The sequence below is a fragment of the Zea mays genome, chromosome 10 (assembly GCF_902167145.1).
Source record: "Zea mays cultivar B73 chromosome 10, Zm-B73-REFERENCE-NAM-5.0, whole genome shotgun sequence".
NCBI classification, from domain to species: domain Eukaryota; kingdom Viridiplantae; phylum Streptophyta; class Magnoliopsida; order Poales; family Poaceae; genus Zea; species Zea mays.
Genome location: NC_050105.1, coordinates 61,994,655 through 62,021,176, shown reverse-complemented (window position 1 = coordinate 62,021,176; position 26,522 = coordinate 61,994,655). Strand labels below are relative to the sequence as shown.

The following is a 26,522-nucleotide window of genomic DNA, read 5'->3' as shown; positions in this document are numbered from 1 at the left end:
ATGGCGTCTCCTTCACCACTCAATACTCAGCCCATTCAAGCGCTGGAGCTTCAGACATGCGCCCTCCTTTCGGAGTTGGACAAGCGTCTCGAGATCGAAGTTGAGTTGGACCCCCGCGTGTCGGCGCTCGAATCCTCAGTACAGGCCTTGATCTGGGGTGTACTCGCGTGGATTCATCGATCGAGGGGCTCCACGCTTTGGTGGATTTCATCCGCACCGAGGTGTCCAAGATGGGGATTCTGTGGAATCGCGACGTGCGCATCGACAGCTTAGCCAGGCCGGGCATGTTCGGAGCACACGGATCGGCAGGGTGCTTCGACGCGTCCGCTAGCGCGCCGCCGATCCCAGCCTCGGTCATCGCCGACAACTGGGGCGGGTGCTTCGATGACGGCGAGCAGTACTTTGGGGCGCTGAACGCGCTGCCCAACAGCATCCACCCGGACCTCCTCAACTCATCCACGCGTCACAGCCACAACCATCTCTTCCTCCTCAACCCCGTAGCCGCCCAGGATTCCTCTGCCGAGGAGGCCATGGCCGCGATGGAAGCAGCAGCGGACGCGGGGGATCCCGCAAGGCTCGACCAGCCCTTGTCGTCCCCTTCCCTACTCGTCGTGGGAACCCTGCTGCCGCCCTCCCTCGCGGTGCCGCAGCTGCAAGCTGAGGTGGTGGACAAGCAGTACCGCGCCGCGATGAGTCCACTGCCTCCTCTTCCTGAAGTCGACGAGTTGTACCACGATGAGGCAAGTCCTCCGCCTCCCATCCACGATGACGTTGCGGGGGTGATGTCCTTGGGCTCGAGCGCGTTCAAGGTGCTCGACCGAATGGCCGAGAGCGCGACAGCCGACGGTATGGTGGTGAACACGTTCAACGAGAAGGAAAGCGACTCGACAATGCTTCTCGCGGAGGCGACGGGCAAAAAGGTGATCGCCATCAGGTCCGTCTCGCTCTGCCGCTCACCAAGTCTCGACCCTCAGTCCATGTCGTGTGACGTGAGGCGATGCATGGCATGGCTGGACGCCAAGGCTCCTAAGTCTGTGGTGTATGTGAGCTTCAGTAGTGCCAGGCGCATGCCACCCATTCAGCTCGGCATGGCGTTTGCCTCATGCCCCTCGCTTGTGCTCTGGCTCATCAAGGACGCTGACTCCCTGCCCGACAACATCAAGGATTGGCTATGCGAGAACACCGATGCACACGGCATCGCAGGAAGCAAGTGCTTGGTGGTGCGCGGTTGGGCGCTAGAGGTGGCCATCCTGGCCCATCCAGCCAGTGGCGGCTTCATGGCGCTCTATGGATGGGGCTCCACTCTGGAGGTTGTTGCAGCCGGTCTGCCCATGGCTACCTAGCCCTTTTTCGCTGAGCAATTTATCAACGAGCAGCTCATCGTGGACGTGCTTGGTATTGGATTATCCGTCGGTGTGATGAATCCAACTGAAAATGTTTTGACTGCCAGTAACACGGGTGGTGTTGTTGTGATGATATATGCTCCTGCTTTTTGGTCCTGCCTGACAAGCTTCACACTTGGAATCTATGGTCAGATAGTTGGGGTTATATGTTGGCCATTTCTGGTAATTCAACTAAATAGCATTATAGTTGTCAAGCAACGGTTCTTGTGGGATCCTGGTGGTGATCAGTGTTGCTTACTGAATCTGTTTATTCATGGCTTGGGAGACTTGCAGATGAAACAAGCTAGTCTGTCTTTTGTCTCAAGACAAGATGGCTGGTGATTATCCTTTCCTTGCTGCTACTCCAATGGCTAGATGAGAGGTGCAAGGGTATTCTCGAAGATTGATCTCTGATCGGGTTACCATCAAATGAGGATTAGGCCATCGGATATTCCCAAGACAGCTTTCTCAACTCGATATGGATTATATGAGTTCATTGTTATATCGTTTGGATTTACTAATGCACCAGCTTATTTTATGAATCTGATGAATAAGGTGTTTATGGGGTATTTGGACAGATTCGTCGTAGTATTCATCGACGATATTCTTATTTATTCCAAGAGTGGGAGTGAACGTGAGGAACATCTGAGATTGGTGCTACGGAAGCTACGAGATAATCAACTCTATGCCAAGTATAGCAAATGCGAGTTTTAGATTGGCGAGGTGCCCTTTCTTGGACATATCATTTCTAATGGAGAGATTTCAGTGGATCCTGCTAAAGTCAAGGAGATAATGGAGTGGAGCGTACCCACTACAGTTACATAGATTCAGAGTTTCTTGGGGCTTGCAGGATACTATCGGAGATTTATTGAAGGATTTTCTAAGATTGCTAAGCCTATGACCTCGCTTCTAGAGAAAGGAAGAGAGTTTAAGTGGGACGAGAAGTGCCAAGTGTGACGGAACCTCCCAAGTTATTAGGCCCACCTACAGTTGTCCTTGTCTACCGGACCTCAGACAACCCTGCAGGTGCACCTAATCACTTGACAAGTTCAGTATCTATATTCTTTACCTTGCCCAAGAGTGTTTCACCCGTCACACAGATATTACAACACATCGGAGGAACGAGAATGCGGGTGCCGTTACAACAACTTACTTTATTTTAAAGTAAGAAAGAGTAGTATTATTACAGACCAGAGCAAATATAAGAGTGCTGGAGTAATATTATTACATAACTTGGGAGGCAAAAACCCCTCCCGATAAACAGTAAAAAAATTAAAGGAGGACACTTCCTCCCGAGGCTTTAGTCTTGGCTTTCTTCTTTGGGCACCACCTTGGAACAAAAGCAACAAAAATTTGCTGCTTCCTCACCTAAAACAACATGGGACAAAGCCCTCAGTACGAAGTGTACTTTCGCAAGTCTTACCCATCAAAATAAAAGACTCTCAAGGATATGCTGGCTTTAAGGGAGTCAAGGGAAGGCTTAATCAAGAATCAAGACTCTTGTTTGCAAAAATGCTTACTAATAGTGGATCCTTAAAAATCCAATTTTATTAGCAGGTTAAGTCATTACCTGAGTCTAGAGTTCTTACTACTCTAGTTCAAGCACTTGACCTATGCTAGCCAATTTCTTATCAACCCTTCTTATTCACTGGAATGCTACGTGTAGGTCAATGACCAAGTTTTCATGTCCGAGAAGTAACGACGATCCGAATTGATTAATACTCAGCTGAGGATCTACAATCACATGACATATGTAGCACTCAACCCTTGCATATGTCAATTCACCACCGGGGTTCCTAAGACCAGATCAGGTTCACGCCAACCGAGAGCACAGATACACCATTGTCCAGCCTCTTGCCACGGAGGGTACACGCTACTCTCGCCATCTCTCCACTCCCATTGTGTGTTATCTTATTCTGGTATTAGTCTGCCCGAGGCAAAGCTTACCCATGATGAGGCATGTGACCAGTTAAAAGGTCCTCGATCATCAAGTCTACATCGAGACGCTCCTTAATCGACTCAAACGGTGACACTACACCGAGACTCTCTTCTCGTGCAAGTCACCCGCCCGGTCTCAGCTTTACCATTTCAAACCCAAAGTTTGGTACCTGACAGAGGTACATCTTTTCTGATGTTGAACCCATCATGGCCATGATGGATCCACCATCAAGTTTTATTTTTGAAAACATCCCACCCACTTGAAGCATCATCTTTTGTCAAAACAAAACATTTTGTTTTTCTAGAGCAAGGCTAAGCATAAGAAAAACTTTTTTGTAAAACAGGTGATCAAGATAAGGTAATCAAATTCTCAAGGAAGGAAATGCATCAATTTGTTTAGCACCCAACTCCTATCACCTAATGCATCAAGCAAGTGAGAAAGATTTTAAAATAGCAAGGAGGTGGAGAATGCACCGGGGCTTGCCTTGTGTGATAGGTGAGTCAGGCTCTACTCCATAGATGTCAAAATAAAAGCAGTTCCCGTCCTGGGGTTCTTCAGGTGGTGGTGGTGTAGTCCTCACTTCTTTAACTTCTATCTCTTCTTCGTTTTCTATATATAGCCATATATAATCATGAATGCTCATGTAATGCTCATGAAAATGCAAAGATAATAAAAGTATATTATATTAGGTCTTGAATATAATTTTCCTTCATGGATCTCCGGGAAACTAGGGTTTTTGGAGTCTATAGTGAAGTTCATAGGGCAGGAGGCTAAGGTTTTGGGTTCTAGGTACCAAACATGATCCAAATCTTGCCAAATTTTACCCAAGGCTTCTAAATAATATTTAAAACTTATCTAAAAAGTTTGGTGAATTTTGGGACTATTATTTATTTTCTAAAATTCCAGAAGTATGGATTTTGGCTATTTTAAATACCCCATAATTCCCTATTTGAACTAAAAATCATGAAATTATTTTTATTAAATACTATAGAAAATTAGGAATCTAGAAAATTTGGTCTTGCATTTTTAGCATTTTTCTACAATTTTCTAGGAATTCTCTAGTCCTGGCAGAAAAAGAATAAGAGAAAGGTGCTACAGTATTGGGCTGAATCTGGCCCGAGACAGCCCATACAAGCGAAAGCGTGCCCGCGCTATCCATTTTGCGCAAGGGACCCTGACGGTTTGAAATACCTATAAAGAGCCCTCCCCACTGTTCCTCTGTCTCGCTGACATTTGCACAGAGACCCCCAAGGTTCTAATTCTTCACAAGGGAAAGTCCACGACCGTGGACGGCGGAGCAGGAACTCCGGTGAGCTTGCACTGGCCAGGATACGCGATGACCGGTGCTCCCACATGGCTGATACCTAATTCAACCCTTAATAACTGTTTCCCCTCAATCAATTTCACTAGCGGAGCTCTAATTCGTCCAGTCCACGGAGACATCGCAGACAATGGATGAACAAACATGTTCCCGGTGATCTAGGGCAGTCTAGATCAATTGAATGGATCGAGCAGCATTAGGAGAACCTAAGGAAGCTGATACAAGAGAGCAGAGAGTATAAACAAACCTAGAACAAGCTAGCCACGGCGAGGATGCTTTCACAGTGGTGAAAACCGATTTGGGGGAACTTTGAAATTGGCGCGCTCTAGTGGATGATTTGAGGCACGAGTTGTTGGATTATGTGCTTGACTACTTAGCGGAGCCGACGGTGTGCACAATTTATAGCGTGCTTGAGCGGTGGCCAGTGAATTGGACGGAGACGCGCAGCGGCCGGAGAGGAGGAGGGGCACTGGCGCACACGATTAGTGGCTTTCACCGTGGCAGACTCACCGGCGACGAGCCAGGGCTATAGAGCGGTTTACGACGACGTGGTGAAGCTTTAGGGCATGTGGCATCCGATCGACGGCGGCCAATCCCGGTGAACTTATCTGAGCCGGCCGCAAAGCAAAGGGATACGGCGGCCAACCGCCGGTGTTATCCCCAAGCGAAGATCTTTTACCCAGAAGCGTTATCTGGTCACCAGTGAGCACGAATCACAACGGCAGCGTGAATCCGGGCGCACGGTCGCCGGCGGTGAACTTTTCTGCGCTGGCGTCCTAATCCGGTTACTGTACCATCGTGAGGCTTCATCAGTTGGTCTGATAGAGGATCTTTAGAAGCATTTTTCTTGAATTTTTGCATGACAACTTGCTAATCGGTTTGTAGCAAACTTGTAGCCCTATATACAAACTACAATTCTGCTGCAGAGATCATACTCAGTTGCTTATTCCTTGAAGAATGAATCCAGCCTAAAGTTTTGCAAAACTCACTGACAGTCCATATTCAGTTTTTGAATTGTCTGACAGCTAAACTTTAGGGCCAATTATCTCCATCTTTTTGTACAACACAATGCTTAATCCCTTAAGCAAAGTTGTACTCCTATAGTAGCTCTAGACACATAGGCAAAATCTTTGTATATTTAAAACTACAGAGCTCCAAAGGCAGCCTTGTTCAACTTTTTCAGACTTACCCATTGGAGCACTAGGGTGGCCTTTTTGCAATTAGGCCCAAATCTCATGGTTTCTTTTGCATATCTTCAAATATGTGAACTATATGACTTAAGGTACCCTAACTCCATGGTTTTTGCACTTAGGTCCAAAAGTGTGCACATTTGCATATAACCGCCTAGGGTTTCAGTCTAGGGTTTTCTAGAGGTCTATTTAGGGTTTCTGGCACTTCTAGGGTTTGGATGCCACTTAAGTCCATTAATGGTGACATTTTATGATTATTACTAATAAGTTTTGAAGTTTTCCCTTATTTAGGCTTTGTTTACTCTTTTAAGCCCAATTTAGGGTTAAGTACCCTAGTCTAGGGTTTTACCCATGACCAATCACATCAATATAACTTGTTTGGAATTTTTTGCTTACTAAATGCATTATAAGTGTAACAATCACATGATATTCTGATGCTCATGATGTTATGCTCAAGTTTTAGTGGTAGTAATACTAGGGGTGTTACATCCTTCCCCCCATAAAAGAATCTCGTCCCGAGATTTAAAAGTCCTGGGGCAAGTAATGGAAAAGGAAACACGTCATAACTTTATTTCCTTATTTCTGGTACAAGGTAGGGGTGGTATGGGGGTTTATTCCTTTATTACAACAAGTGTACATATCTTACAATTTACATGAAGCTAAAAAGCTTGGGAAATTCTTTTCTAAAAAGTCTTGAGTTTCCCAAGTAGCTTCGTCTTTTGTGTGTTGGTTCCATTGTATCTTATAAAACTTGAGAGTTCTCCTTCGGGTAATTCTGTCCTTTTGATCCAAGACTCGAATAGGATGTTCGGAATATGTCAAGTCTGGTTCTAAGGCAACATCCGTCACTTCAACGGTTCGATCTGGAACCCGAAGACACTTCTTTAATTGAGATACGTGGAACACATTGTGCACTACAGACAATGTTTCGGGTAATTGGAGTAGGTATGCCACTGGTCCATATCTTTCAAGGATAGGAAAAGGACCAATGTACCGGGGTGCAAGCTTCCCTTTTACCCCGAAACGAGATACACCCTTCATTGGTGAGACTTTCAGGTAGACATAATCTTCAACTTGAAAGTATAAGGGCTTGCGTCGTTTTTCTTCATAACTCTTCTGTCGAGCTTGGGCTTCTTTCAAATTATGTATTATTCGTCGAACCTTTTCTTCTGTTTCCTTTACCATATCAGGCCTGAAGAAACATCTTTCACCTGGTTCAGACCAGTTTAACGGAGTACGACACCGTCGTCCATACAACGCTTCAAATGGTGCCATTTTAATGCTTTCTTGATAGCTATTATTGTACGAGAACTCCGCTAATGGTAAACAGTCATCCCATTTCTGTGGGAATTCCAGAACACATGCTCGCAACATATCTTCAAGTATTTGATTTACTCTCTCAGTTTGCCCACTAGTTTGAGGATGATAGGCCGAAATGTGGAGCAACTTAGTACCCAAGGATTTATGAAGTTCTTCCCAGAATTTGGATACAAATTGAGGTCCACGATCTGACACTATTGTCTTCGGAACACCGTGCAAACTGAGGATGCGAGCAATATACATCTGGGCATAAGTGATGACCGGGTAATATGTCTTGACTGGCAGAAAATGAGCGATTTTCATAAGCCGATCAATTATAACCCAAATAGAATCATATCCTTTTGCTGTCCTGGGCAATCCCACAATAAAGTCCATGCTTATATCCTCCCATTTCCAAGTTGGGATAGGTAACGATTGCAATGGACCAGCAGTTTTCATATGTATGGCCTTGACACGTCTCCAAGTGTCGCATCTCGCCACATAGCGTGCAATTTCAATCTTCATCTTCGTCCACCAATAATGCTGCTTTAGATCATGATACATCTTAGTGCTTCCGGGATGAATAGAATAGCGACTAAGATGTGCTTCATCTAAAATTTGTTGGCGGATCTCATCATTCCTGGGCACAACTATGCGGTTGTTAAACCTTACAACGCCTTGATCATCTTTTCTGAAGCAGTTGGCTTTACCGGCCTCCATTTTCTCATGAAGGTGTTTCATACCCTCATCATTTCTTTGTGCATCAATTATTCTTTGCAGAAGAACCGACTCAAGCTTCAAGTGATTTGAAGTTCCATGTTGAATCATTCCCAGGTTCAACTTCTCAATTTCTTGGCATAATGTAATGTCAGAAGTCTTCATTGTAAGACAATGATAGGAAGCCTTGCGACTTAGTGCATCTGCCACTACATTGGCCTTGCCTGGGTGATAATGAATTTCCAATTCATAATCTTTAATCAGCTGAAGCCATCTCCTCTGCCTCATATTCAGCTCAGACTGGGTAAAGATGTACTTCAAGCTTTTATGATCTATATAGATATGACAGATATTCCCCAGCAGATAATGACGCCATATTTTCAGGGTATGAACCACATCAGCTAATTCCAGGTCATGAGTTGGATAATGTTTCTCATGCCGGCGCAATTGTCTTGAGGCGTATGCTACAACTCGGCCTTCTTGCATCAAGACACAACCTAAACCACTGCCTGATGCGTCACAATATACATCAAACAATTTTTCAATGTCCGGTTGAGCTAATACCGGAGTAGTGGTCAATAACACCTTCAGCTGCTCGAAGGCTTTATTGCATCTTGAAGACCAATTAAATTTAGTATCGTTCTTCAATAAACTTGTGATTGTCTTCACAAGCTTGGAAAAATCTGGAATAAATCAATGGTAATAACCAGCCAGTCCAAGGAAACTTCGGACTTGATGTACAGTGGTTGGTGGTTTCCACTCCAAAATATCCTTGACTTTACTGGGATCAACTGCAATCCCCTTGGCAGACAATACATGTCCCAAAAATTGGATCTCCTCCAGCCAAAACACGCATTTACTAAATTTAGCATATAATTGATGCTCCCTTAAGCGCGTTAATACGATCCGCAAATGCCGAGCATGCTCCTCTTCATTCTTGGAATATATCAAAATATCATCAATGAACACCACCACGAATTTATCCAACTCGGGCATGAATACCGAGTTCATAAGATATGTGAAGTGGGCAGGAGCATTTGTTATTCCAAAAGACATAACCAGATATTCAAATAATCCATACCGCGTAGTGAATTCGGTCTTGGGTATATCTTCGGGTCGGATACGGATCTGATGGTAACCTGACCTGAGGTCAATTTTGGAAAATACCCGAGCTCCAGTAAGTTGATCAAATAAGATATCAATCTGGGGAAGAGGGTACTTATTCTTGATTGTGACCTCATTAAGGGGTCTGTAATCCACGCACATCCGAAGCGTTTGATAATTCTTTTTGACAAAGATGGCTGGACAACCCCAAGGTGACAAACTTGGTCGGATGAATCCTTTTTCTAGCAGATCTTGTAATTGTGTCTTGAGTTCTGCCAACTCATTCAGAGGCATTCGGTACGACCTTCTAGAAACAGGAGCCGTACTGGGCTTCAATTCAATCACAAATTCTACATCTCTCTCTAGAGGCAATCCAGGCAGATCTTCCAGAAAGACATCCGGGAATTCACATACTACCGGAATATCTTGGATCTCCGGTATGATGGCTTCATATACTCTGCCAAATGGTTTGGCTGTAGTAGCTACGGGAATGGACAAGAGAACCTCTTCATGGCCATAGCTCAAACTGATGGTTCTCAGATCAGTGTTGAGGATAGCTTTATGCTGGGCTAACCAATTCATGCCCAGAATTACATCTATATCTTGGCCTTTTAGAACAATCATATTTGTGGGAAAGCCCCGTTCATCCAATGTTACGGGCACATGGAAAACCATTTCTTTAGTGAATATTTGTCCCCCAAGCAAATGAATAACGAACCCTTCCCTTGATTCAATGCATGGAATGCAATATTTCTCCACAAACTTCTTGCTTATGAATGTATGTGAAGCACCAGAATCAAAGAGAATGACTGCAAGGTGATTGGCCACGAGAAACGTACCCATCATGACCGGTTCTCCCTCCGGTGTCGTGGCCACTTGTGTATAATAGATTCGCCTAGTTTTCTTCATATTCTTGCCCGCTGTATTATTGCCGTGTTTCCCTTGCCTTGGCTGGAACTCCACGGGTTCTGCTAATTATTGGAGTTGTTCCGCTTCGGATATGGGCAGTCTTTGATGAAGTGTCCAGACTTCCCACAATTGAAGCAGCCAGTAGATGAACTCGGGAGTGCAGGGAAACGAGTACCAGGGGCACTCGGCTGAGTTGTTGAGGTGGGGGCACTGGCAGGGTGGATGAATACATGCTGTTTAAAGGGGTAGGAGGGTGGACGAGGTGAAGAACGGTTTTGATTAAAAGGTCGGATCACCAACCTTTGTCGCTTTTCAGGCCCCTGGTTGGACCTGTCACCTCCAAAGCCCTTTGACTTGCCTGGGCCTTCATATTTGGCTTCAACTGCCAGCGCTGTGCTGACAGCCCTGCTGTAGGAAAGGTCGAGGCAGGTGGCCATCTTCCATTGTAGCCGGTCATTGAGGCCTCTCATAAAACAATTTCTCTTCTTCAGGTCAGTGTTGACCTGGTCAATGGCATACTGGGACAAATGATTGAACTTGTTGAGATACTGTGTAACAGTATCTCCACCTTGTTTAAGCTTCATGAATTCTTCTTGCTTCATATGGAGCACTCCTTCTGGAATGTAGTGCTCTCGAAATGCCAACTTAAATTCGTCCCAGGTAACTTGATGGCCGGCAGGCTGAATGGCCACATAATTTCCCCACCAGGTGCTGGCAGGGCCTCTTAACTGTTGTGCCGCAAACAAGGGCTTCTGAGTCTCCATGCATCGGAGGAGCCCAAATTTCTGCTCAATGACCCGAATCCATTCGTCTGCTTCAAGGGGATCTTCAACCTTGACGAATAGTGGGGGACGTGTTTCTGAGAAATCCAAATATGAAGTTTCGCGGGGTCCTTGTGGATAAGCTCTCCCGCCTTGCTGCTGTAGTTGTTGTCCCGCCATTTCACGAAGGAAGCTGGTGTTGTCAGCGGTCGTGGTGACCAAGGCGGCGATAGCCTCGGCCAGCGTGGGTGGAACCGGCGGTGGATTGGGTGTATCATCCTGGCCACGAGATGTTCCCACGCCGTCATGTGCACGAGTTCGAGATGGCATCTGAAGCAAAGAAATATTTGGAAAATATCACATGCTGATACATACCATCATTTTACATTACTTAAGAGGTATTGTTACAAACTCAATGTACAATCATTACCTATTTTACATTATCATTATTTCTAAATTATACTACTACTACTACTACTTGTACTTATTATCCTTAGTAGCTTCGTTGTCGGGTGTAGGAGTCCATTCATCAGCCAGGTTCATTGAAGGAGGGGGCTTGAAAAGATCCAGTTCCCCACCAAATGCTTCACCTGCTGTTCCAGAAGGTCCAGCTCCCATTCTGGCAGGATCTGCAAGTACGTCAGGGTGCAGTCACGAATACAATACATGAACTTCCTCATGCAATGTATTACAGTACACCTGCAAGTTATCCACGGCCATGCTAAGCTCCTCCACACGGGCTCGAGCTTTTGCCTCTCTGTCCCAAGCAATGGAACACGAGTTGGCGGCCCAGTCGAGTGCCAAATCTCGTTCGGCAAGCTCATCTTGCAGATGTCGGGTGTCAGTTCTTAACTCATTTATGCGCTGACCATCCTCGACCCACACACTGTTTCTATGACGCAATTCCGTTCGAAGCTGCTCCACCTGGGCATCTAGATCTCCAATGGGGTCATTGCTGCCGCTGCTACTATCCTCATGCCTTGGAGCTAGTTGATGGCGAGGCACGCCAATTGGTCCGGTGGATTTGCGCGCAATTTTCCTTGTGCGCGGCGGCATATCTCCATAAGGGGGAAAATCTTATTAGTATAGTTTTTAACATGATGCATGCATAATTACAGAATCAACCTTAGTTGATTCACAACCTTCTATACATTGCACTCTTCTATCTGGTCTTTAAAATAAGTACTTCGGAAGGTAGTTAGATAAGAAGGAAAGAAATTTTCTTAGATAAGTCTTTGAAAATTCTTTTTGAAAATGCTTCAAAACATATGCAGAGATGGGCTTCGCTCCGATACCAGCTGTGACAGAACCTTCCAAGTTATTAGGCCCACCTACAGTTGTCCTTGTCCATCGGACCTCAGACAACCCTGCAGGTGCACCTGATCACTTGACAAGTTCGGTATCTGTATTCTTTACCTTGCCCAAGAGCATTTCACCCGTCACGCAGATATTACAACACATCGGACGAACGAGAAAGCGGAAGCAGTTACAATAACTTACTTTATTTTAAAGTAAGAAAGAGTACTATTATTATAGACCAGAGCAAATATAAGAGTGCTGGAGTAATATTATTACATAACTTGGGAGGCAAAAACCCCTCCCGATAAACAGTAATTTTTTTTAAAGGAGGACACTTCCTCAAGGCTTTAGTCTTGGCTTTCTTCTTTGGGACCACCTTGGAACAAAAGCAACAAAAATTTGTTGCTTCCTCACCTAAAACAACATGGGACAAAGCCCTGAGTACGAAGTGTACTTTCGCAAGTCTTACCAGTCAAAATAAAAGACACTCAAGGATATGTTGGCTTTAAGGGAGTCAAGGGAAGGCTTAATCAAGAATCAAGACTCTTGTTTGCAAAAATGCTTACTAATAGTGGATCCTTAAAAATCCAATTTTATTAGCAGGTTAAGTCATTACCTGAGTCTAGAGTTCTTTCTACCCTAGTTCAAGCACTTGACCTATGCTAGCCAATTTCTTATCAACCCTTCTTATTCACTGGAATGCTATGTGTAGGTCAGTGACCAAGTCTTCATGTCTGAGAAGTAACGGCGATCTGAATCAATTAATACTCAGCTGAGGATCTCCAATCACACGACATATGTAGCACTTAACCCTTACATATGTCAACTCACCACCGGGGTTCTTAAGACCAGATCAGGTTCACACCAACCGAGAGCACAGATACACCACCATCCAGCCTCTTGCCATGGAGGGTACACGCTACTCTCGCCATCTCTCCACTCCCATTGCGTGTTATCTTATTCTGGTATTAGTCTGCCCGAAGCAAAGCTTACCCATGATGAGGCATGTGACCAATTAAAAGGTCCTCGATCATCAAGCCTAAATCGAGACGGTCCTTAATCGACTCAGACGGAGACACTACACCGAGACTCTCTTCTCGTGCAAGTCACTCGCCCGGTCTCAGCTTTGTCATTTTAAACCCAAAGTTTGGTACCTGATAGAGGTACATCTTTTCTGATGTTGAACCCATCATGTCCATGATGGATCCACCATCAAGTTTTATTTTTGAAAACATCCCACCCACTTGAAGCATCATCTTTTATCAAAACAAAACATTTTGTTTTTCTAGAGCAAGGCTAAGCATAAGAAAAACCTTTTTGTAAAACAGGTGATCAAGATAAGGTAATCAAATTCTCAAGGAAGGAAATGCATCAATTTGTTTAGCACGCAACTCCTATCACCTAATGCATCAAGCAAGTTAGAAATATTTTAAAATAGCAAGGAAGTGGCGAATGCACCGGGGCTTGCCTTGTGTGATAGGTGAGTCAGGCTCTGCTCCACAGATGTCAAAATAAAAGCAGTTCCCGGCCTAGGGTTCTTCAGGTGGTGGTGGTGTAGTCCTCACTTCTTCAACTTCTATCTCTTCTTCGTTTTTTATATATAGCCATATATAATCATGAATGCTCATGTAATGCTCATGAAAATGCAAAGATAATAAAATTATATTATCTTATGTCTTGAATATAATTTTCCTTCACGGATCTCCGGGAAACAAGGGTTTTTGGAGTCTATAGTGATGTTCATAGGGCAAGAGGCTAGGGTTTTGGGTTCTAGGTACCAAACATGGTCCAAATCATGCCAAATTTTACCCAAGGCTTCTAAATAATATTTAAAACTTATCTAAAAAGTTTGGTGAATTTTGGTATTATTAATTACTTTCTAAAATTCCAGAAGTATGGATTTTGGCTATTTTAAATACCCCATAATTCCCTATTTGAACTAAAAATCATGAAACTATTTTTATTAAATACTATAGAAAATTAGGAATCTAGCAAAATTGGTCTTGCATTTTTAGCATTTTTGTACAATTTTCTAGGAATTCTCTAGTCCTGGCAGAAAAAGAAAAGGAGAAAGGTGCTATAGTATTGGGCTGAATGTGGCCCGAGACGGCCCGTACACAGGCGAAAGCACGCCCGCGCGCGCCCTCACTGTCCATTTTGCGCAGGGGAGCCTGACGGTTTGAAATACCTATAAAGAGCCCTCCCCACTGTTCCTCTGTCTCGCTGACATTTGCATAGAGACCCCCAAGGTTCTAATTCTTCACAAGGGAAAGTCCACGACCGTGGACGGTGGAGCAGGAACTCCGGCGAGCTTGCACTAGCCAGGATACGCGATGACCAGTGCTCCCACATGGCTGATACCTAATTCAACCCTTAATAATCGTTTCCCCTCAATCAATTTCACTAGCGGAGCTCTAATTCGTCCAGTCCACAGAGACAGCGCATACAATGGATGAACAAACGTGTTTCCGGTGATATAGGGCAGTCTAGCTCAATTGAATGGGTCGAGTAGCATTAGGAGAACCTAAGGATGCTGAGACAAGAGAGCAGAGAGTATAAACAAACCTAGAACAAGCTAGCCACGGTGAGGATGCTTTCACGGTGGCGGAAACCGATTTGGGGGAACTTTGAAATTGGCGCGCTCTAGTGGATGATTTGAGGCACGAGTTGTTGGATTAGGTGCTTGACTACTTAGCGGAGCCGAGGGTGTGCACAATTTCTAGCATGCTTGAGCGGTGGCCAGTGAATTGGACGAAGACGCGCGGCGTCCGGAGCGGAGGAGGGGCACTGGCGCACACGATTAGTGGCTTTCACCGTGGCAGACTCACCGGCGACGACCCAGGGCTATAGAGTAGTTTACGACAACGTAGTGAAGCTTCAAGGCACGTGGCATCCGATCGACGGCGGCCAATCCCAGTGAACTTATCTGAGCCGGCCGCAAAGCAAAGGGATACAGCGGCTAGCCGCCGGTGTTGTCCCCAGGCGAAGATCTTTTACCCAGAAGCGTTATCCAGTCACCGGTGAGCACGAATCACAACAACGGTGTGAATCCGGGCGCACGGTCACCGGCGGTGAACTTTTCTGTGCTGGCGTCCTAATCCGGTTACTGTACCATCGCGAGGCTTCATCAGTTGGTCTGACAAAGGATCTTTAGAAGCATTTTTCTTGAATTTTTGCATGACAAATTGCTAATCGGTTTGTAGCAAATTTGTAGCCCTATATACAAACTACAATTCTGCTGCAGAGATCATACTCAGTTGCTTATTCCTTGGAGCATGAATCCAGCCTAAAGTTCTGCAAAACTCACTGACAGTCCATATTCAGTTTCTGAATTGTTTGATAGCTAAACTTTAGGGCCAATTATCTCCATCTTTTTGTATAACACAATGCTTAATCCCTTAAGCAAAGTTGTACTCTTATAGTAGCTCTAGACTTTTGATGTGTTGACCCTAGGCAAAATCTTTGTATATTTAAAACTACAGAGCTCCAAAGGCAGCCTTGTTCAACTGTTTTCAGACTTACCCATTGGAGCACTAGGGTGGCCTTTTTGCAATTAGGCCCAAAGCTCATGGTTTCTTTTGCATATCTTCAAATATGTGAACTATATGACTTAAGGTACCCTAACTCCATGGTTTTTGCACTTAGGTCCAAAAGTGTGCACATTTGCATATAACCCCCTAGGGTTTTAGTCCAGCGTTTTTGAGAGGTCTATTTAGGGTTTCTGGCACTTCTAAGGTTTGGATGCCACTTAAGTCCATTAATGGTGACATTTTATGATTATTACTAATAAGTTTTGAAGTTTTCTCTTATTTAGGCTTTGTTTACTCTTTTAAGCCCAGTTTAGGGTTAAGTACCCTACTCTAGGGTTTTACCCATGACCAATCACATCAATATAACTTGTTTGGAATTTTTTGCCTACTGAATGCATTCTTAGTGTAACAATCACATGATATGCTGATGCTCATGATGTTATGCTCAAGTTTTAGTGGTAGTAACACCAGGGTTGTTACACCAAGATAGCTTCGATCAATTAAAGGAGAGATTAATGTCACCACCAGTGTTGGTTATGCCAGATCTACAGAAGGGATTTGATATCTATTGTGATGCATGTGGCCAAGGCTTTGGATGTATGCTCATGTAAGAAGGACATGTGATCGCCTACGCTTATCGTCAATTGCAGAAACATGAATTGAACTACCCCACTCATGACTTAGAGCTGACAGTCGTTGTGCATGCGCTTAAGATTTGGAGACATTATATTATGGGAACCAAGTGCGAAGTGTACACGGATCATAAGAGTTTGAAGTATATATTCACTCAGAAGGATCTCAACCTTAGGCAACGCCGTTGGTTGGAGATTATTAAGGATTATGATTTGGAGATTCACTATCACCCGGGCAAGGCAAATTTGGTTGCAGATGCCTTGAGTCAAAAGGAGCATGTTCATTCAGCTGTTGTTGCCAAGCTACTCGATGATATTGTTGAGGATTTTAGGAGACTTAACCTGGGGATAGTTTCTCACACTGAAGGAGTTACTATTGATGTGGAACCTACTTTGGAGCAAGAAATTCGCAAAGAGATTAAGGATCTTATTACGAAAGGTAGAGGTCCAGAATTCATGGAGGATGAGAAAGGCACCATATGGTTCAAGGACAGGATATGTGTTCCTGATATTGAAAGCCTTCATGATACTATTTTAAAGGAGGCCCATGACTCGGTTTATTCTATTCATCCTGGTAGTACCAAGATGTATCAGGATTTGAAGCAGAAATACTGGTGGTATGGATTGAAGAGAGATGTGGTTGCACATGTGGCTATGTGCGATGTGTGTCAAAGAGTTAAGGCTGAACACCAGAGGCCAGCTGGACTACTGCATCCACTAAAGATACCCGAGTGGAAGTGGGAATAGATTGGTATTGTCGGCGTTTCGACCCGGGGGGTCCCTGGACCGACGAGTAAATTGTTGCCGCGTGCCCCAGCCCAGATGGGTCGGCGCGAGACTGAGCACGGAGGGGGGAAACAAGGAGACAGGCGTAAAGGGGAAACCCGCGGCCTTCATGTTTGTCCCGCGCCCAGGTCGGGTGCGCTTGCAGTAGGGGGTTACAAGCGTCCGCGTGGGAGGGGGCGAGAGGCCTGCACGCGTCGTCCCGTCCTCCCGCGCGGCCAACCTTCTCGTAAGAGAGCCCTAGACCTTCCTTTTATAAGCGTAAGGAGAGGGTCCAGGTGTACAATGGGGGGTGTAGCAGTCTGCTAACGTGTCTAGCAGAGAGGAGCTAGCGCCCTAAGTACATGTCGTCGTGGCAGCCAGAGAGGTTTTGGCACCCTGTTCATGTGATATCGTGGTCGTCGGAGGAGCGCTGGAGCCTTGCGGAAGGACAGCTGTCAGGGCTGTCGAGTCCTTGCTGACGTCTCCTTGCTTCCGTAAGGGGCTGAGAGCCGCCGTCGTCATGGAGCACGCGGGGCGCCATCATTATTTGTTTACCGGGGCGAGCTAGATGGGACGCCGGTCTTGTTCCCCGTAGCCTGAGCTAGCTAGGGGTAGGATAATGATGTCCCCCCCTGTGACGTGGTCGGTCCGAGCCCTGGGTCAGGCGAGGCGGAGGCTCCTCCGACGTCGAGGTCGAGTCTGTCTTCCGAGGTCGAGGTCGAGTCCGAGCCCCGGGTCGGGCGAGGCGGAGACCATCGTCTGAGGCCAAGGCTGAGTCCGAGCCCTGGGATCGGGTGAGGCGGAGTTCGTCGTCTTCCAGGGCCAAGGCCGAGTCCGAGCCCTGGGGTCGGGCGAGGCGGAGTTCGTCGTCTTCCGGGGCCGAGGCCGAGTCCGAGCCCTGGGGTCGGGCGAGGCGGAGTTCGTCATCTTCTGGGGCCGAGGCCGAGTCCAAGCCCTGGGGTCGGGCGAGGCGGAGTTCGTCGTCTTCCGGGGCCAAGGCCAAGTCCAAGCCCTGGGGTCGGGCGAGGCGGAGCTTCCTATGGCCCGAGGCCAGACTTGGCTGCTGTCAGCCTCTCTCTGTCGAGTGGCACAGCAGTCGGAGCGGCGCAGGCGGCGCTGTCTTCTTGTCAGGCCGGTCAGTGGAGCGGCGAAGTGACTGCGGTCACTTCGGCTCTGTCGACTGAAGGGCGTGCGTCAGGATAAGGTGTCAGGCCATCCTTGCATTAAATGCTCCTGCGATACGGTCGGTCGGTGTGGCGATCCGGCCAAGGTTGCTTCTCGGCGAAGACTGGGCCTCGGGCGAGACGTGAATCCTCCGGGGTCGGCTGCCCTTGCCCGAGGCTGGGTTCGGGCGAGGCGAGGTTGTGTCCCTTGAGTGGACCGAGCCTTGACTTAATCGCACCCATCAGGCCTTTGCAGCTTTGTGCTGATGGGGGTTACCAGCTGAGATTAGGAGTCTTGGGGGTACCCCTAATTATGGTCCCCGACAGTAGCCCTCGAGCCACGAAGGGAGTGTTAATACTCGCTTGGAGGCTTTTGTCGCACTTTTTTGCAAGGGGACCGGCCTTTCTCGGTTGCATTTTCGTTCCGGTGGGTGCGCGCGAGCGCACCCGCCGGGTGTAGCCCCCGAGGCCTCGGAGGAGTGGTTTGACTCCTTCGAGGTCTTAATGCGTTTCGTGATGCTTTGGCCGGTCTGGTTGTTCCCTCATGCGAACTGGCTGTAGCCCGGGTGCACAGTCGAGTCCCAAGTTCTCGGGCTGGTATGTTGACGTTGTCAACAGTTCGGCCGGAGCCGGGTTTGCGATAGCAGCCCCCGAGCCTCCGCACAGAGCGAGAGGACGGTCAAGGACAGACTCGACTTTTTTACATACGCCCCTGCGTCGCCTTTCCGCAAGGAGGAGGGGGGGAAAGCGCCATGTTGCCCTCGGAGGGCACCGAACATGGTGTCTCCAGTGAGTTGCTAATGGGTAATCCGAGTGGACGTCCGTGCCCCATTCGTTAGGGGTCGGCTAGTGGCCCAGAGGCGCGCTCCAAAAGTACCTGCGGGTGATTTGCCGGACCCGGTCCCCTTTTGACGGGGTCCGAGGGCTCGATGCCTCCTTCTTGTGGGATTCCGTTACAAGATCGTTCCCGTTGGTCTCAAAAATGTCCTAGGGTACCTCGGGAGCGCAGCCCGAGCCTTGGTTATGTATCGAACGTACCCAGGGTCATCCCTCGCTCTGCGTCTGAGGCGGCTGTCGAACCCTTCGGGGGCCAGCCTACGAACCCCTGATCAGTTGTGGGCACGGAGCCCGAGTGGCCTGAGGCGGCCGTTGAACCCTTTCGAGGGGCCAGTCTTCGAACCTCTGACCAGTAGTGGGTGCAGAGCCCGAGTGCTCTGAGGCGGCTGTTGAACCCTTCCGAGGGGCCAGCCCTCGAACCTCTGATCAGTAGGGGGGGCTCGGGGCCCGCTTCCTTCGCGGAGAAGGATCCCTTTCGGAGTATCCCCTTTCCCGGTCCCTGTTGTAAGAGAGAGAAAGAGGAAGAGGAAAAGGATACGAAATCGAATGACGTGGTGCACCTTTTTTGACGCGGTCATTATGGCGGAAGCGAAGCGTCACCTGCTTCGCTTGCCAAAGGCGCCACCTGTCCTGCCGCAGAGTTAATGCGATGGGACGAGTGGTTCGCGGGGCAGCCGTTGCGCGTGCGTGAGCCGTTCGAGGAACGGGCGTCTCGCGTTGAGTTTTGAATCTCGCGGCGGGTTCGGGCGAAGTGTTGAACGGGTCTTGCCTGGGCCTTCATATATTCGAGAGAGGGACCGGTGGCGGTTTTCTACTCTGCTGCTCGCCTCCCACTTAGGTTTTTTCAACCCGAGGGAATTGCCAGAGAAAGGAAACCGCGCACCTCGTCCTCTCTGCCGCCACCTCTTCTGCTTAGTGATGGCTAACCGGGTGACCATTGTTTCACCGCGCGACCCGTGGCCTTTCTCCACCGTCACGGCGGATGACCTGGAGGCCCTTGTTGCTGATGGTTTACTTCGTCCTCTCTCCGGTGACTCGCAGCCGGAGTGCATGCCCCCCTCGAGCGGAGCCGGCCCGTCCCCGCCACCGGGGTATGTGGTGAGCTTCGTCTCCTTTCACGAGTGGGGGTTTGGAGTGCCAGCGAGCCGTTTTATGTGGGCGATTCTGCACGTCTACGGGGTGGAGCTGCACAACCTTAGTCCCAACTCCATCTCGCAGGCCGCCATCTTCGCGGCGGTTTGTGAAGGATACTTGGGGATTGCCCCCCACTGGGACCTGTGGACCCATCTTTTCTCCGCGGAGCTTTTTGCCTCGCCGACGGGGGAAAGAAGGGTTCGCATGGCGGTGCGGGCCGGTGGCTGCATCCTCCAGCTGAGGCAGGCGCGGGCACTGCAGTACATCCCTGCCATCCTCGCGTCTTCGAACAAAGGGTGGCAGCGCCGGTGGTTTTATCTCCAGAATGACGATGGGAGGCTCCCGTCGTTTTCTCAACGAGTGGTGACCTCCGCCGCCGAGAACTGGCGCTACGGGACCCCGCGCGACAGGCAGAAGAATCTCCAGCCCCTTTTGAAGGCCTTGGAGGAGTTGCGAGGAAAAGGGCTCACCGCCGCAGGGGTGGTTGCTGCCATTCATCGCCGGAGGGCGCTCCCTTTGACAGAGTGGCGGCTGCCGCTTTGGGAGATGACGCCGGAGGTCGACTTGGAGGGTTTGCGGATGTCCTCGAATCCCCTTCCCATCGACGACCTCCACAGGCGGGTAGCCGGCACGTTGGGGAAGCCGGACGCCGGCGCCCTCTCCCAGCTCTTGATGCGTCTCGACCGCGGGTGTGTGTCCCTGGTGAGTGTCTGCTCCTTCTTTCTTCTTGTGTCGGATTGCCCTTGGTTCTCATAGCTGAGACTTTTCGTCTGTCTCCAGGAGGTAGGGCATCACAAGCCTTCCCTGCCACCGGGTTGCCGTGGAGAAGAGGAAGGAGAAGAAGGACGCGAAGAAGGCTCGGGCCCGCGAGTGGACGCGGGCTCGGGACGCCTTGGAAAGGCTCCATCGTCGGCAGGAGAGGGATGGGCTCTCGAGGGAGCCGTCGCCGGAGACGCCTGACGATGACGACGACAATGAAGACGATGATGAAGACGACGATATGGCTGCCCGCCTCGGCCTCAGCCCGGATCTGAGGCTGGGCCAGGGGTCGTCAAGCCAGCCCCCGAGCGGGCTGGTGCCGTCGGTATCCGGGGCCGGGACGTCGGGGTCCCGGTCCGAAGAGCGGGGGTAGACCGAGGGGGTACTTGACCCCTCGGCCGAGGTAGTTGAGGTGACCCCTGGGAGTCAGGCCGAGCTGCCTGTTCCCCGAGAACCGTCGCCCATGCCGACCGCGCAGGAGGGCGATCCTCGGGTCGGTGTGGTTGCTTCTGGGCAGTCCGTCCCTCGGGTGCCTCGGGCGCCCAAGGCGAGGACGGTACCGAAGCCGGCAGCGGGGCAGACCTCGGTGGTACCCTCGGGGATCGAGGTTCGAGACACCTCCCCACAGGCACGATTGATCATGGCTCGGAGTGGGTAAGTATCTTAGGATATCTTCGTCCTGGCTCCTCCTTCATATGTCCCGATCCTGATTTTCCTTTTCTCCTTAGCAAGCGGAGGCACGGTTCGACCGGTCTGGCTACCCAGAAGGTCCTCAAGATGGCGTCAGCTTCTGCAGCTAGTGCCGCGCCGGGCCTCGCCGGCCAGCTGACCTCCTCGCAAGACGCCCCACAGCGGGGGGCTCAGGCGGCACCAGTTGCCGTGGGCGAGCTCCTGAGGCTGATTCCTCTGTCGAGGCGGTCGTCGCGCTGGGGGAGGCTGCCGGCGCGGATGTGGCCTCGAGCCCACCAGACATGCTGTCAGCGGTGGCGCCGGCTGCTGCCGAGGCTGTTGCCGTTCTGGCCGTGGAGCCACCCGTCGCCGCCGATGCTGAGATGGCCGAGGCGTCGCTACTTGGTGCCTCGGAGGAGAGGGGCGCGGAACCGCGACCCGTCCCGTCGAGCGGCAGCCTTGTCCCTGCGCGGCGCAGTTCCGACGGGCGACGCCAGTTGCTTCGGTTCCGGACCCGTGGGGCCTCGGATCCCCTCTTCGTTCTTGACGACAAGCGGGACGAGCAGTCTTGGGACGGGCTTCGTGAGTGTGCCGAGGCAACGGTGGGGTCGCTCCGGTCGAACTTGGAGGTCCTTTGTAGGGACGTTCCCAAGATCCTCCAGGTAATGATTTCAGGCATACCTTTCACGTGATTAAGGCGCTCTTTGTGACGCCCCGCTTCCTTCCCTCGGGATCTGACGGATCTGAGCGCCGCCAAGTCGTCGTTCATCCGCCGCGAGGTCGATGTCTGGGGTTCGCTGTGGTCCTTGAGGACCACGCTTGCTAGGGCTACCGCGCGCCTCTCCCAACAGAGCGTCGAGGTAGCGGACCTTCGGTTGCTCTGTGCCGATCTGGGAGCAGAGGCAGCAGCGGCACGCGCAGAGGCGCAGCGGCAGCAGTCGGAGCTTGACCAGTTCACCGGCGAGCGGGACCAATCTCGGCGCCGGGCCGCCGAGGCCGAAAGTCGGGCTGAGGCTCTTGGAGTCCAGTTAGCCGAGGCGTCTGCTCGGGCCGGAGCCCTTGCAGCAGACCTAGCCGTGGCCCAAGCCGCATCCTCGGAGCAGCGTGCCCGAGTCGAAGGTATGTCTTGGCTGTTTTAAGATTTCGATTTGGCTTCGTTCCTCAACTCGTGTTTGAAGTCTTCCGCTTTGGCTGTTCGCAAAGCTCGAGTCTGCCCTTGATAAGTCCGCCAAGGCGCTTGTTCAAGCGACCGAGCAGAGGGAGGCCGACCACGCGGCCATGTCTGAGGCCATCTCGGCCTTCTGCCGGGTCTTTGGCTTTGACGACGTCCCCTCGGGAAGTTCCCCTCAAAGTCGCCTACAGGCCTTGGGTGACCATGCCCGTGGCAGACTCCGCGAGGCGCTGCATCACGGTGTCAGGCGGGCCTTCGCCGTGCTTGCTTCCCACTATGACATGGATCTAGAGCGGGTCAGCGAGGGGTATTGCCTCCCCGATGAAGATGAAGCCGCCCTGGCCGAAGTCCAGAGGCTCGACGCGGCCGCCGCGGGCCCAAGCGCGGTGCTGGCAACCACCTTCGAGGCAGAGATCCTCTCGCTTGCACCGTCGTCCGAGGCCGGGGCGGATCTTGCCGAGGGTGGGGACGAAGCCGAGGGCGCGGCTCCTTCTCCGGGCGACGCCTGATTCTGCCGGAGCAGTTTTCTTTGAATGCATAAGTGTCTTTTGCGGCCGCCGAGGCCCGAACACCTTATTATCGTAATATAAGGTTGTGTTTCTTTTCCTTCTGTTTTGCGTATCCGGACCCGTTCGTCAGTAGCAAGGTAGCTTGCCCAAGTAAGAGTCATTTTTCGTGGTAGGCGACGAGTGAGGTATCCGTATCCTAGAGGCGTAGGAGTCCCTCGGCTCGGTCGGCCTTGCCACTTACATGCACCCTTGTTCGTTTCTTGGGGTCCTGTTACTGATATAGCCGGGAGACGAGAAAGTCTTTTTGATGGAAGACTTTTTTTCGAGGAAAATTTTGACGCAGAGGGGGTTCCCCACTTCTAGCCCCCGAGGGAGGGTGGGGCTTTGCCGAGGCAAGGCTGACCCTTCCTTGATGGTTAGACTTTGTATGTGAACGAGGTGTACGAACGACTTGAAAGCATCTTAAGGGTAGAAGCGACGTAGCTGTCGGATGTTCCAAGCGTTGTTGTAGATCTCGCCTTGACTGTTGGCCAGCTTGTTTGTCCCGGGCTTCAGGACCTTGGAGATGACGAACGGCCCTTCCCAGGGAGGCGTGAGCTTGTGCCGCCCTCGGGCGTCTTGTCGCAGCCGAAGCACCAAGTCGGCCACCTGGAGGTCTCGGGACTGAACCCCTCGAGCGTGGTAGCGTCGCAGGGACTGCTGATACCGCACCGAGTGTAGTAAGGCCATGTCCCGAGCCTCTTCCAGCCGGTCCAGTGAGTCTTCTCGGTTTGTTCGATTGCTTTGGTCGTCGTAGGCCCTCGCCCTTGGGGAACCGTATTCTAAGTCTGTGGGCAAGATGGCCTCGGCCCCATAGACTAGAAAGAACGGTGTGAAGTCCGTGGCTCGGCTCAGCGTTGTCCTCAGACTCCAGACCACCGAGGGGAGTTCCTTCATCCATCGCCTGCCGAACTTGTTGAGGTCGTTGTAGATCCTCGGCTTGAGTCCTTGCAGAATCATGCCGTTGGCACGTTCTACTTGCCCATTCGTCATGGGGTGAGCCACGTCGGCCCAGTCCACCCAGATGTGGTGATCCCCGCAGAAGTCCAGGAACTTTCTGCCAATGAACTGGGTGTCGTTGTCGGTGATGATGGAGTTCGGGACCCCAAAGTGATGGATGATGTTGGTGAAGAACGCCACCGCCTGTTCGGACCTGATGTTGTTTAGGGGCCGGACCTCGATCCACTTGGAGAATTTGTCGATGGTGACCAGCAGGTGCGTGTAGCCCCCGGGTGCCTTCTGCAAGGGACCGACGAGGTCCAGACCCCACACAACAAACGACCAGGTGATGGGTATCGTCTGTAGAGCCTGAGCGGGCAGGTGGGTCTGCCTTGCATAGAATTGACACCCTTGGCAGGTGCGGACAATTCTAGTGGCGTCGGCCACCGCGGTCGGCCAGTAGAAACCTTGTCGGAAGACGTTCCCAACAAGGGCTCGAGGCGCTGCGTGATGACCGCAAGCCCCCGAGTGTATTTCTTGTAAGATCTCCTGGCCTTCGGCGATGGATATGCATCGCTGGAGGATGCCTGAGGGGCTGCGGTGGTAGAGCTCCTTCCCGTCCCCCAGCAAGACGAACGACTTGGCGCGCCACGCCAATCGCCGAGCTTCGGCTCGGTCAAGGGGTAGCTCTCCTCGGTGGAGATATTGCAGGTACGGGGTCTGCCAGTTTCGATTAGGCGTGACCCCGCTCCGCTCTTCCTCGACGCGCAGTGCCTCACCCTGGAGGGCCGTGGGTGCCTCGGGCTGAGCCGAGGGTGCCTCGGGCTGAGCCGAGGCCTTCTCGGGCTCGGGCGTGTCGTCGGTCTTGACTGAGGGTTGATGTAGGTCTCGGGAGAAGACGTCCGGGGGAACCGTTGTTTGCCCCAAGGCTATCTTAGCCAGCTCGTCCGCAGTCTCGTTGTATCGTCGGGCGACGTGGTTGAGCTCGAGCCCGTAGAACTTGTCTTCCAGGCGCCGAACCTCGTCGCAGTAGGCTTCCATCTTCGGGTCGCGACAGTGGGAGTTCTTCATGACTTGGTCGATGACAAGCTACGAGTCACTGCGAGCGTCGAGGCGTCGGACCCCTAGCTCGATGGCGATGCGCAACCCGTTAACCAGAGCCTCTGTAACACCCTGAATTTGGGGTATAAAATTTCTTTGCTCATATCCACAAATTCAGGTGTTATCCCTCCCATCTCATCTTCTCCAATCTCTTGTTTTCTCTTTTTTCTATAGAAGAAGAGTGGATATTTTCAAGTGTAGATGCAAGTATAATTTAATAGGTTAAACCCTAAGGGAAACAATGGTTGTTGCATCATGTTGGAGAACATTTATTTTGTTTGTTTGTTGTTTGATGAATGGTTTGCTTGATCTTTCAATTAATCATTTGTTTGTGCATAGAGTTAAACTGAAATAAATAGAAAACAGAAAGAAAAGAGAAAGAAAAAGGAAAAGGAAAAGTAGCCCAGCCCCCCTCCCTGGCCCAGCTCGGCCGGCCCAGCCGTCCCCCCTTTCCCCTCTTTCCCCCCCTCGCTCGGCCCACCGCGCCGCGGCCCATTCCAGCTTCCCCCCCCCCCGCGGCAGCCCAGCGCGCCAGCCCCTCTTCCCCCCCCCCCCCGCGCGCGCGCAAGCAGCCAGCCCAGCTAGCGCCAGCCCAGTTGGCCGCGCGAGCCAGCCCCCAGCCCAGCGCGCCTGGCAGCCCAGGCCGCATGCCCAGCCGCGCGTAGCGCGCACGCAGCCGCTCACCCGCGCGTGGAGCGCCGCCGCCGCTGCTGCCCAGCCGGGCCCGCGCGTCAGAGAGCTTGCGCGCACTGTTTTTCTTCCCAAAACGGTTCTGCGCATTCCTCTCGCCCACGACGTCTCCAAAATCGAACTGCCCACGATTCCTGCACAGTTTCTCGCCCAGCACCGCTCCTCCTTGCCTCGCCCTCGCTCTCTGCGTCCCCTGCGCCGTCGGAGTGCCGCCGTCGTCGCCGTGTGCGCGCTCGCCGCACTCGCTGCGCCGCGAGTCTCGCCGTCGCGCCGCCGTCGTCAACCTCCGCTCGCCGACCTCGCTGCGTTCCGCCCGGAGTCGCCGCGCCGTCGAGGTGAGCTCACGTCCTCTCTCCCCTTTCCTCCCTGCACAGTGTCGTCGTCGGATTCGCGCGCGCAGCGCCTCGCGATTCGCCGCCGAGGCGAGCTCGCCCCCATTCTCTCTCTCTTCCCCCGCCGTGTAAATTCGTCGTGTCTCTGCAGTCCCTCATCGGCGCCTAGCGCAGCGACAATCGCGGCACCTCCGGCCAGCTTCGCAGCCCAGCTCCCTTGTGCACGACTGAACTCCCTCCTGTCGCGGCCTGCAGCGCGCAGCAAGCCCGATCCTCCGACGTGCAGACCCCGCGCGCCCTCACCTCGTCCCTGCGTGCAGCGGCCGAGTAG

The 26,522-nt window shown here is 50.9% G+C and overlaps 1 pseudogene; it reads left to right on the top strand.

Moving 5' to 3' along the window:
• Positions 1–26,522, top strand: LOC103642473 (uncharacterized; annotated as a pseudogene).